Source organism: Citrus clementina, unplaced genomic scaffold, assembly GCF_000493195.1.
Source record: "Citrus clementina cultivar Clemenules unplaced genomic scaffold, Citrus_clementina_v1.0 scaffold_7, whole genome shotgun sequence".
In the NCBI taxonomy this organism is placed as follows: domain Eukaryota; kingdom Viridiplantae; phylum Streptophyta; class Magnoliopsida; order Sapindales; family Rutaceae; genus Citrus; species Citrus x clementina.
Genome location: NW_006262075.1, coordinates 18,107,323 through 18,120,172, shown reverse-complemented (window position 1 = coordinate 18,120,172; position 12,850 = coordinate 18,107,323). Strand labels below are relative to the sequence as shown.

Below are 12,850 nucleotides of genomic sequence, written 5' to 3'. Positions count from 1 at the left end.
AATGGCTTTTTAAAAAAAGTCGATATGAAAAGCAACAATTACCTAACCCTTATTAGTTGGCTCTGGACACGTGGAAGTTGTTGACGAGAATAATCAGAGATAATAGAAACAAAATTATAAATCAAAATGATTGGTTATTGTCTCCATTTTTATAAATCATTTAAAATATTGATTAATTGACGTCAAGATTGATTGACTCAAATCTTTATAAATGAAAATATTACATCAGTTGTATAATTTTAATTTTTATTTTTTCATACATTGTGTAAATTCAGCGTTTATGTTCCTGGAAATTTAGTTTATTCATTTCATCAATTGATTACTCCAGTATAAACGAATTAGTTTAAAATACTTTAGATTCTTTTAAGCAATGGACATATGGGGCTGTTTGTTTGTTTGTTTTTTCTAACTTCATGATTTAATTGACTTAATTTCAATTAATTAAGTCATTGAGAGGGCGTTTGTTTTCTAACTTAATGATTCAAAGTGACTTATTAATTAAGTTAAGTAGAGGGCGTTTGTTTTTATAACTTAATTTGAATTTTTAAATAATTTTGACTTAATTAAAAAAGTTAATTTTTTTTTTGGGTTTTTATGACTGGAGAAGTTTGAATCAGCCAATTGATTTCTAATATTAAAAATATCTCTAATTTATTATTTATTTTTCATGCTTATCCTAAAACACACCCATACATGTTTATCTACTAATAATCTCATCTTTATTTTTTCCAGCTGCTATGAAATCCCTCCCTACTTTACTTCTCTCATCAAGTTCTTGAATTTCTCATTATCGTTAATAAAAGATTTTATTCTTAAAATTTTTATGTAATTATATAATCAGTTTTTATTAAAAAAGAAATTTATATGTTATAATTTCAAAATAATTATATATATAAAGCTTAGGAAAAGGATACAAAACTCTCTAATGTCTCAAAAAAGACTTTTAAACTCTAAATTATTAATGGATTCAATTTTTTTAAATAATTTAAAGGTTAATATGATACATTCCATAATTAATAATGGGTGATGATAGTTGATGAAGAAGAAGAAGATGACATTGAATAAGATGAGCAATTAGGAAAAAGGAGATAATAAACTGAATTTCAACAGTAAAATTCCAACCATTATAAATAAGGGTGTGTTTCTAATTCTATTAATAATTTATGGGCAAAATGGATTAGTCAATACAATTACTTGTATTTTAGAGGAAGATAATGGTAATCATAAGTTGAAAATAATTTTTCTTGTTAAAATTAACAGAATCCATTAACAAATTGGGGGTAAATGTTTTTTTAAACGTTAGAGAGTTTTGTATCCCTTTCTATAAAGGTTTGGGGTGTATCAGTCATTTTCTCTATTATTTCCTTGACATTCGAATTTAATAAGGATACAAATGTAAAAGTACACATTTTTAGTTTTTAAGTTAAAAAAAAAACTTAATACTTTTTCAAAGATTGAAAAAAAAATTATTTAAATTCAGACATCCTAGTCTATTAAAATTTCATAGTAGTTCAAGTCTATTTAAATTTCAAATAAAAAAATTCCAGCTAAATCCGTTTGTTTTTTCAACATAATGAAAATTTTTAGTTATTAAGTCATTAAGTCATTAAGCCAACTTTTTAACTTTTTGCTAAGCAAAAAAGATGCCATTAAAATATATCTTCCAAAATATCCCTATCTAATTAATTAATTTTCATCCTTACCTAAATAAAATTTAATAATTAACATTATTACCCATCTCTATAACTTGTGATAATATAGCGGTAGGTGACTATTATTTTTATCCTTTTATTTTCTTCAAATTAGCATAATTAATCTTCATGATTTTTTTGAATATTTTTTTATATAAAAATATTATGAACTACAATTAAATTGATTAACATGTACTAATTTAGAGTATAAAGGGTTGTACTCAATTAAACATGATTTATGTTATGGTAGCATTCTATTTTATTTAAGTTCTTTGAGGTGTTTATTATTTATTTAACATTTTGTAAGGGCACAAATGTAAAAATATCAATTTTCAAATTTTGTAAGTTAAAAAAATAAACGACTTAATATTTTTTTTTAGCAATTCAAACGAAAAAATATCATTCAGATTCAAACATCCAATTCTATCACAATTTATACTAATTCAGATTTACTTAAATTTTAGAGAAAAAAAAAATACTTGTTTTTACACTTAGAGCTAATGTATTGTCATAAATAGAATTCTCACTAAAAAATCAGGTACAGATTGAAGATATTTAAACTTTATGTTAAGTCCATTATTTATAGAGTTGACATTTTATGGCAAGTCTAATTAAATTGGAAGTTTATTTATTGCATATCTTGTAATAGGGATTAATTTATTAATTCCCTAATTTAGTGAGATTCCAATTTATTAGGAATGTTTGTTTCTTAATTTAATTAAATGTCTATTTTAGCAAGTCAATTAATAGTGGGATTCTATAATTGGTGCATGAGATCTATTTAGAGTAAGAAGTTGGTTCAAACAGAAAGTCATTAAATGCTCTAGATATTTCTTAGGAGACAAGTAAGGCAAGAAGATCAGATTTAATCCTATTCAGATTCATGGGAATTATAAGAGAAAAGAAACTCTTATTTGGAAAGAATCCAAATCTTTTAAGACTTGCTATTTTGGTGAATCCCTAGTGCCTATATAAAGAGAGGTATTTCACAATTGAAGTTGGATCGCACAACACAAAGTATAAAGCAGAGAAGCAAAATTTGGCCTCCTCCCTAGAGAATCCGGATTTGGCGCATAATGTTGTGTTGATTTGTTTTCTTACCTTTTTTTCATCTATGTGGAGAGTCTATGTGGATCTTGGATCACTAGACATTGAAGAATTAAATAATTGCTATTGATCACTTTGCGAAGTGCCTTGAAGATCGTGGATCAAGAGGGGTAGCAATTATTCAAGAGAAGCAGATTCATTCTAAGGTTGAGTAAATTGTATGGTGATAAACTGTAAGTGAAAGTCTTAAGTTTGGTAAATTCATAGGTTGTAATATCTCAACTTAGTGAATTACTTTTCATCTTGGCGTGGCCTTGTGGATGTAGGATTGATTAATCCGAACCACGTAAAAATCTCCGTGTCATTTATTTTCTGCATTTTATTGTGTTTTTGAAAAATTAATATTTTCTATGCGGATGAACAGTAATCGGAAACAGTAAACGTAAATAGTAACTGTGAATAGTTGCGGTGAACAGTAATGGTGACCAGTAACAGTGAAAAGTACTTCCGAAAAAATTAAGTAATTAATTTTTTATTTTTAATTGCCTACTTCTATTGTCGATAGATCTAAATTCTTTTCACTTTAGATTTTGAAATATCCAAAGATTAGAGACCAAATTTATTTATCATTAATGGCATATATTATTAAGCAATAATCCTATGCAAACAACATCATCTTATTTTTAATGAGTCAAATGGAATAGAGCAATGAGCTTTTCGTCAAATGGACCAATCAGATTATTCCAAAATGAACAATGTAGATTAATTAAATGAGTAATGATACAGTCACAAACTCTTATACAAACTTATCTTGTACAAACGTATGTGATGAGCATAATTTATATACATATTTTACCGTTTATTATCTAATTACTAGTTATTTTTATTTGATATTTTTTAATTTATTGAATTATTTTATTGCATAAGAAATTAATTGGAGATTGGAAATAAAAAGTGTAAAAATAATAACAATTTAAGAGAATATCAGTTGAAGCCGTGACAGAGTTAAGAGCCAAGAGCAATTTGCATTGAATTTCAATTCTCCAATTGAGTTGCACGTGCATGGCATTGCAAAAGTGGAAAGCAATTTAAATGGGGCCCACACTGGACTTTCAAAAGTGGAATTAATGGCTTATGGTGGCGTTATTATGGAAGCTTTGTTTTATAATTGGAAAAGGATTTTAATTAGTAGACAGAGGATTCGGTGGCTAAGCATTATAAAAAGAGAGTTTTGGCTTTTGAATGGGGGGCCGCCAGAGGACAAAAACAAAGGTGCAGACGCAAGGCTGGAAGAGAGCATTCGGCAGCAGCATCAATTCGCCTTCCATGACTGATTTTATTTCTTGTATTGCTCTCAATTCAAGTATGTCTAGTTAATTTTTTTATACTGAGGTTAATGATAAAATCTTGTTCAATGAAATAATTATCTTTTTAATTCCCTATATATGTTCTTTAATGATTATGATTTTTATTTCACATGATTAATTGGATGTTATTAAAATCTTTTCATTAATTCTGTCATACATTATTGATTGTTAGGATTAATATTTGATTAAATCTATACTTGGATTTATAAAGTTTATACATGATTATCTTTGATTCTATGTCTTTTATTAAATTGTTTACATGGAGTGCTTAGGAAACTTTGACTCTTTGTTATTCAATATGTTTACATGAGCTTCTTAGAAGTCATACTATTAAGCAGAAAAAGAACCTACACAAGATTAATTTTATTTGGGCTTAATTATTATATCTATGAGATGACATAGATTGATTTCAAGTTGTCACTCTAAAATTGGGGATTAATTAATAATTAGATAATTACTAGTTGAATAGTGGTGGATTCTAAAACCTTGGTAATTTTTGTCTTATTGAAATTTCATTTACTTTAATTGTTTTCTTAGCTTAATTAGTTTAATTTCTCTTAAAACTCAATTTGCTCAACTAGGTTAGAATTAATACTAATTTTAGATTTAAATTAGACTTTATAACAATCCATGTTGGATCGACCTCGTTACCACTATTCTATCTCTAGATTCGTGCGCTTGCGAGTATATTAAAATTTTCATAAGTTTTTGGCGCCGTTGCCGGGGATTGTGCTAGAAAGTCAGTTTAATCTAGGTTAATTTGATTCTTCCACTAGTTATAATTTAGGCTGTCTTTTATTTTATTTATTCAAATTTTTATTAAAAAATACAAAAATTTGTTTAATTTTGAATTTATTGTTTAGTTGTTTGATTTCTTTTATTTTAATTTTGTTTATTTTAATTATTGTTGTTTTATTTTTCTTCTTTGTCTAGTTAGTTTATGAGTGTTTGGGAACGTGATTCAACAAATTGTTTGGTTAAAAGAGAGTCGAAAATTGATAGTAGTCAAGTTAGTTCTTCTCAAGTCATGGATGACCTAAATAGATTATTGCCAGTACTACCACCAGTGCAAGCAGATAAAACCCTTAGAGAATACTTTTCACCACTTGTGGCCAACCAACCATCTTGTATTGTGTTGCCACAAACTACAGCGACACACTTTGAACTTATGCCCTCAGTCATTCAACTTATACCATCTTTCCATGGGTTAGAGAGAGAGGATCCATATTTGCACATTAAGGAATTTCTTGACATATGCTCTACATTCCGTTTTCAAATTTTTAATGATGAGTCAATTAGGCTTCATATGTTCCCTTTCTCATTAAAAGACAAAGCAAAAGCTTGGTTGAATTCGCTTTCTGCTGGGTCTATTACTACGTGGGATGAATTGAATAATAAGTTCCTCACCAAGTTTTTCCCTATGTCTAAAGCAAATGCCCTTAGGAGAGAGATGAATGATTTTTATCAAAGAGAGGGTGAGCAATTTTATGAGTGTTAGGAAAGATTTAATGATTTACTCCTTAAGTGCCCCCACCATGGTTTTTAGAAATGGAGACTTATACAATGCTATAACGATTTAACCATGTCGAATCGTCATATGGTAGAGTCTATGAATGGTGGGAGATTTTTGAACCTACATGAAGGGGCTGCATGGGATTTCTTTAATTCACTTTCTGAGAATTCTCAACAGTGGAATTTTTCAAACCAAAGGGAAAAATCATCTGAAGTTTCTAGAAAGGGGTTATATGAAGTTAAGGATGATTTTGACGTGAAATCCACTCTAGTTACACTTTCTAGAAAAGTAGATGCCTTAGCTCTGAACCAATCAATGAATCATCACCCTAGTGTAGCTAATGAGGTTTGTGCTATTGGTTCTAACTTGTTTCATACAATACAGAATTGTCCATCATTACCAGTCTATCCAGAGGCTTATTCTGAGTAGGTACATGCCTTACAATCATATGAAAAATCCTTCAATAGTCCATATTCATCCACATATAATCCTAATTGGAGGAATCACCCTAATTTTTCTTGGAAACAAAATCAACCTTTGTCAAACCAAAGAGGGCAACAATTTAACATGCCCAATCAACAATTTGTCCCTCCTAACCAAGTATATCCTCCTACCCAACAACCTATTTCTCAATTTGTTGCACCCCAACAAAGAAAGCATTCTTTAGCGGATACACTTCAAAGTTTCATTCAGTCAACCCAACAAGCTTTTCAGTCAAACACGCAAGCTATTTTAAAGCTTGAACATCAATTGAGTCAATTAGCAACTACTATAGCGGAGAGAGAAAAAGAAAAATTTCCAAATCAACCAGTTCCTAATCCTAAAGGAGTGCATGAAGTTGGATTAATGAAAATACATCGTGGTATTATAGAGGATGTGTTGATACAAATTGACAAATTTTATTATCCTATTGATTTTATTGTTATCGATACCCAGCATGTACAGGATCCTCATAAACACACCTCAGCTATTCTAGGTCGTCATTTCTTAACTACAACTGATGCTCATATTAGTTACAGGACTGGAAACATGGAATTGTCTTTTGGTAACATGACCATGGAATTAAACATTTTTAATGTTCCCAAGCAAGCACAAGAAGATGATGAAGTTGTTGAAGTACATATGATAGAAGCATCAATTGATGACTCACTTATTTCTAACCACTGTGACAATCCATTAACACCATGCACAACTAACTCTAATTTCTCTGTTGATGTTGACAGTGGTATTGAAGAAGTTAATACTTTACTTGATTCGACTCTTATTCTAGATCTAATTAAGTGGAAAGAAAAGATTGAGCCACTTCCTCCTAAAGAGAAAATTGAACCATTCAAGTTGGAGCTACTTCCTAAAGCAGGTCACATTCTGACATGAAAAATGTGCTAAGATTTAAAGTGCTTAAATTGTTAGATTTTTATACTACTTCAGATACCTCGCAGGTAAGCTTGGAACAGAAGAAATCAAAGAAGTGCGATATTAAGGAGTTTCATTACCATCATCCTTTTATGGATAAAATGCTCAAGTGCTTAATCAATTATGCTTTCTGGTATTTTCTGTATAATTGCTTTGATTTTCACCAAATTTTTATTGATCCTGGTTAATTCATTGTTTACATTAAGTAGTTAGTTAGTAGGATTTTTTTTATTTTGTTTTTTTTTATTTTCTTATTTATATTTCTTGTAACGTGTTATTTTTAATTGTCATTTAGTTTTAAGCTTTCCCAGCCCATCCAGGTGTGTTCTATCCAATTTTCTTTTTTATTATTTATGTTTTTATTTTTATTTTTTTATTTTATTTTTCATCTTTTTGCATGCATATCTTTTGTTTTTGAAACATTGAGGACAATGTTCCGAATAAGTTTGGGGGTGGGAATAGTGTGTTCTTTGTTTGGTTGTTATTAAAAAAATAAAATAAAATAAAAAAATTTCAAAAATTCAAAAATTCAAAAAATGTTTTTTTGTTTTTATGTGAAAAGCCAATGATAAAAACTTGATTGATAATGAATATGGTTCTTAGAAAGGGTTGAATATTGTCTTAGTTTATACTTGATTCTTGTGTTAGTTCCTCTTGATTGAGATTCTTTACACATCATGAGCACTAATATCAGTTCTTTCATGATTTTCACTTGAAATTTGAGATTGACACAGCCTGAGTTGAGAATTTTAGATAGAGTAAATGACTGTTTGTCTTGATTCTTATCTCCACAATACAAAATAGCATACGCAGGTGCCAGAGTCAGAAATAACCACCTATAACTCTTAAGAGTGAAGCTATCCTTGAGTAATTTGGGCCTATGTACCACAAGTATGTAGAGGATAATCTACCATGAGAAGAAGGCTACCTTAAGGGGTAGAGTGAAAGCTCCTAACTATGGTTAAAAAGAAAAAAGAAAAAAAAAATCAAGTGCATGTGCTGAAAAAAAAAATCAAAAGAAAATGCACATAAAAGCATGTGAAAAAAAAAATGGAGATTAAGATGATAAGATCTGTTTGACCTACTCTTTTCTTTGTTTGAGGCGAAGGCTGTTGATATTGAAGATTTTGGGAATGAATTTGATTGAATTGATTTCACACACATACTACAAGAATCGAAAGAGAGATGGGATTGATTATTGAATTAAAGTTAGAACTTTGCCAATATTTGAAATTTTCTTTGAGCTATATAATTTTTGCAATCTTTAAGGCTATTTTTCATGTTTTATTTAAAGTTTTTTGTTCTTTTAATTTAATTTAATTTTTTTAAAATGATGTTTGTGGGTATCATCACTGAAGCCCTCACGAGACTATAACTCGTCCACTGAGGCCGCCTAGGGGTTTAAAGGTTTGTTGCATACAATAAATGCAATCGCAATCACCTACGAAAGTGGTTTAGTTAGGATTTACTTTTTGTTTTGTTAGTTTTATTTTTGTTTTAAGTTTTAGTTTTGCTCGAGGACTAGCAAAATCTAAGTTTGAGGGTATTTAATGAGCATAATTTATATACATATTTTACTGTTTATTATCTAATTACTAGTTATTTTTATTTGTTATTTTTTAATTAATTGAATTATTTTATTGCATAGGAAATTAATTGGAGATTGGAAATAAAAAGTGCAAAAAGAATAACAATTTGGGAGAATATTAATTGAAGCCGTGACAGAGTTAAGAGCCAAGAGCAATTTGCATTGAATTTCAATTCTCCAATTGAGTTGCACGTGCATGGCATTGCAAAAGTGGAAAGAAATTTAAATGGGGCCCGCACTTGACTTTCAAAAGTAGAATTAATGGCTTATTGTTGCGTTATTATGGAAGCTTTGTTTTATAATTGGAAAAGGATTTTAATTAGTAGACAAAGAGGATTCGGTGGCTAAGCATTATAAAAAGAGAGTTTTGGCTTTTGAATGGGGGGGCCGCCAGAGGACAAAAACAAAGGTGCAGACGCAAGGTTGGAAGAGAGCATTCGGCAGCAGCAGCAATTCGCCTTCCATGACTGATTTTATTTCTTGTGTTGCTCTCAATTTAAGTATGTCTAGTTAATTTTTTTATACTGAAGTTAAGGATGAAACCCTATTCAATGAAATAATTATTTTTTTAATTCCCTATATATGTTCTTTAATAATTATAATTTTTATTTCACATGATTAATTAGATGTTATTAAAATTTTTTCATCAATTATGTCATGCATTATTGATTGTTATGATTAATATTTGATTAAATCTATACTTAGATTTATAAAATTTATACATGATTATCTTTGATTCTATGTCTTTTATTAAATTATTTACATGGAGTGCTTAGGAAATTTTGACTCTTTGTTATTCAATATGTTTACATGAGCTTCTTAGAAGTCATACTATTAAGCAGAAAAAGAACCTACACAAAATTAATTTTATTTGGGGTTAATTGTTATATCTATGAGATGACATAGATTGATTTCGAGTTGTCACTCTAAAATTGGGGATTAATTAATAATTAGATAATTACTAGTTGAATAGTGGTGGATTCTAAAACCTTGGTAATTTTCGTCTTGTTGAAATTTCATTTACTTTAATTGTTTTCTTAGCTTAATTAGTTTAATTTCTCTTAAAACTCAATTTGCTCAACTAGGTTAGAATTAATATTAATTTTAGATTTAAATTAGACTTTTCAATTTATAACAATCCCTGTGGGATCGACCTCGTTACCACTATTCTATCTCTAGATTTGTGCGCTTGCGAGTATATTAAAATTTTCACAACAGTCTGTGACATAATAAAATTGGTTGAATTAAATATCTCTTGGCCCACATGATTTATTTTTATTATTTTTTATTTTCATTCAACCAATGAATTAATACCGCATCCATTTGTACAAGAGTTTGTGGCTATATCATCACTCTAATTAAATAATATTACAAAATACTATTTGCTTAAAGGCTTAGATGGGGATGATGGATGAGAAATCTCACCCTCTAAATACCAATTTTTCTTCCTATTATTCAAATTTAGGTGACCACAGGTCTATATTTACAAGCAGCCAAGCTACACCCAAGAGGCTAATTAATCTTTTCCTTAAACTCAACTTTTGAAATTAGTTACCAATTTCTACTTTCTTGAATCATTTTACTTGGTGTTTTATCATATCTTACGATGCAGTATCGCCGCTATATCTTTTCCCAAAGTTTAATTTAATGGAGGAAATCTGAGAGATAGATTCTTCAAATCTAATATTTATGACATTAAGCTTTTAAATTCAATATAAAATCAAAATTCGCAGTCACCTATTCTCCACACAAAGCAAAGAAAAATTTCTAGAGCAATTTACTTGCTCCATCTTTTCCCCAGAATACACAAAATTCTATCAAAGATTTACAAAATAGACATGGCATAAGAACTTCTGTCATTTGCTCTACCAAATTTGACATTTATCACTAAAGATTAATGTGCCTTACAAGGAGCAAAATCCATCGATCTCAAGAAACATCCCAATATTGAGAGAAACAATAAATTTATTTGAGTAATCGTGCCATCATCGACTTAGCGATATACCAGATTCACTTCCATGGAAAGTCTGTCAAATTTTGTAGTTGATTCTCTTCGCTGTCATCCAGGCCTTTGGAAATGAATCAAACGGTGGCTGGGATTCCAATGTTTTGACTACAATGCTGCTCTACTGGGAGCTTGCATTGTCAACTTTTTTAATTATAGCATGTGTATATTTGACTTTAAGTTTTGTGTTTAGAGCATATAACAATCCATAGGTTGTGAGTCAGATGTATATGTTGTTTGCTTGTGTCAATACATACTTATTTTGAATGAAAGAGTTGTTAATTGTTAATTATATTTCTTCTCTCTTGTTTTTTTTTTTTTGTCATTTTTCCGATTAATTTCTTACTATGTTAAATGAAAATAAGGTTTCTTTGATATTAATGTGGAAGTAGGAATTCTTGAATAATTTATTTGTGAAATGTTAATTTTTCAATTTATTTTGTTACTTGTAAAGTTAGGAGGTGCGTAAATGATAAACTAATTTTTTAGCCCTTTACCTAATTAGAATTTAAATAAGCAACTTTTGAATCCTTCACATACACATTTATGTCCTTTTATATAATTCAAATTTCAGTAAAAGTGTCAAAAGTTTTTTTTTTTTTTGGGTTAAATTTCACATCCCATCCTGTACATAAACACCAATTAGATAAATTTCTTTTCCATAAGCCGCATCTAGTTGACTACATCACCGAGCCATTGACCATGCTAAGATGTTGACCGGTCAACAATTGACCATTGACTTTGAGAGTCAACTTTCACAAAAAAATTTAATTTTTTGCTCTAAATCTCTCCTAAAGTTTTTGATGTTATGGATCTATACGTGCATTCATAATCTCCAAATTCTCACTTAATTTGTGAGTTATGGAATGTGTTGTTCCATGATCCACAATTAAAGGGATCAAAATGGAGTATCAAAATGATGGCTCTATTAGGTGCACGTGATGTATAGGTGCACGTGATGTATGTGAAGTTGTAGAGAAATGTTTTACTGTACTAGAAGATGAAGTTACTTTAATTGCGACACAAAAGAAGAATTTGAAAGACTTGAAAATGAAAGAGAAGAAAGAAAAATATTTCATCTTTCAAACATTAAATAAAGATGCTTTTGAACAGATTTTTCAACGCTACCTCCTTAAAAAAAGTATGGGATAAGTTACAGACCTCTTACAAAGGAGATGAATAAGTTAAGAAAGTTCATCTCCAAATATTAAAAAAAGAATTTGAATCTTTTCATATGAAGGTATCTAAATCTATTTCGGATTATTTTACCCAAGTTGTGATTGTTGCTATGAAACGATGAGCAACTTCAAGAAAGGTTGCAAGCCTACAAAAAATATATGAAAGAAGAAGCATGGGATTGAAGAACAACTCCTCAAGATGGAAATCAATTCGAAGAAGAGAGAAGAAAGCTCCGTCAACAGGAAAAACCAATATGTCCAAGTTAGAGGCTAAGGATAAGGTAGAGGTTGTGGTCAAGGACTAGACAGGAATTTCAACACCAATAACTCTAGTTATGAAAGAGGAGAATGCTCAATCAGAATATGAGGAAGAGGCAACCCAAGATTGAGGTATGACAAATCCTAAGTATAGTGCTACAATTGCTAAAAGTTTGGCCATTATGCTTTTGAATGTTAAGACTCCCAATAATAAAGTTGAGGAGAAGAACAATTATATGGAAGAGAAGACTGAAGAGAATAAAACAATACTACTAGCATACTAGGACAATTATAGAGGTCACAAGTGCCTAGTATCTTGATACTAGTGCGAGCAATCATAAATATGGAAGAAAAAATGTGTTCATGGAGCTAGATGAATCATTAAATAGCAATGTATCATTCAGAGATGATTCCAAAGAATAGTGAAAAGGAGAGATAAAAGCCTTAATTGTTTAAAAAAAATGGAAGACATCAATTTATTTAAAATGTTTACTCTACGCCCAATATAAAAAGAAACATCTTGAGCTTAGGTCAACTCTTACAAAAAGGCTATAATATTCACATGAAAGATCATAGTCCTTTTATAAGAGATGACAAAAGAAACTTAATTATGAAGGTGAAAATGTCAAAAAATAGAATGTTCTCTTTGAATATTCAAAAAGATGATGTAAAGTGTTTAAAAGACTTGTTACGAGGATGCATATGACTTTGGCATCTTTCAATTTCGGTATCTCAATTTTTAGAGGATTGGAGTTACTATCTTAGAAGAATATTAGGATATGGTGGAAAG

At 29.6% G+C, this 12,850-nt stretch overlaps 1 non-coding gene across 1 annotated transcript; it reads right to left on the bottom strand.

The window, feature by feature from the left end:
* Nucleotides 1-5,540: 5,540 nt before the first annotated feature.
* LOC112097119 lies at nucleotides 5,541-5,647 on the bottom strand. Its single transcript, XR_002904776.1, has one exon. It is a non-coding gene; the product is annotated as a small nucleolar RNA R71 (small nucleolar RNA).
* Between the last annotated feature and the right edge of the window lie 7,203 nt (nucleotides 5,648-12,850).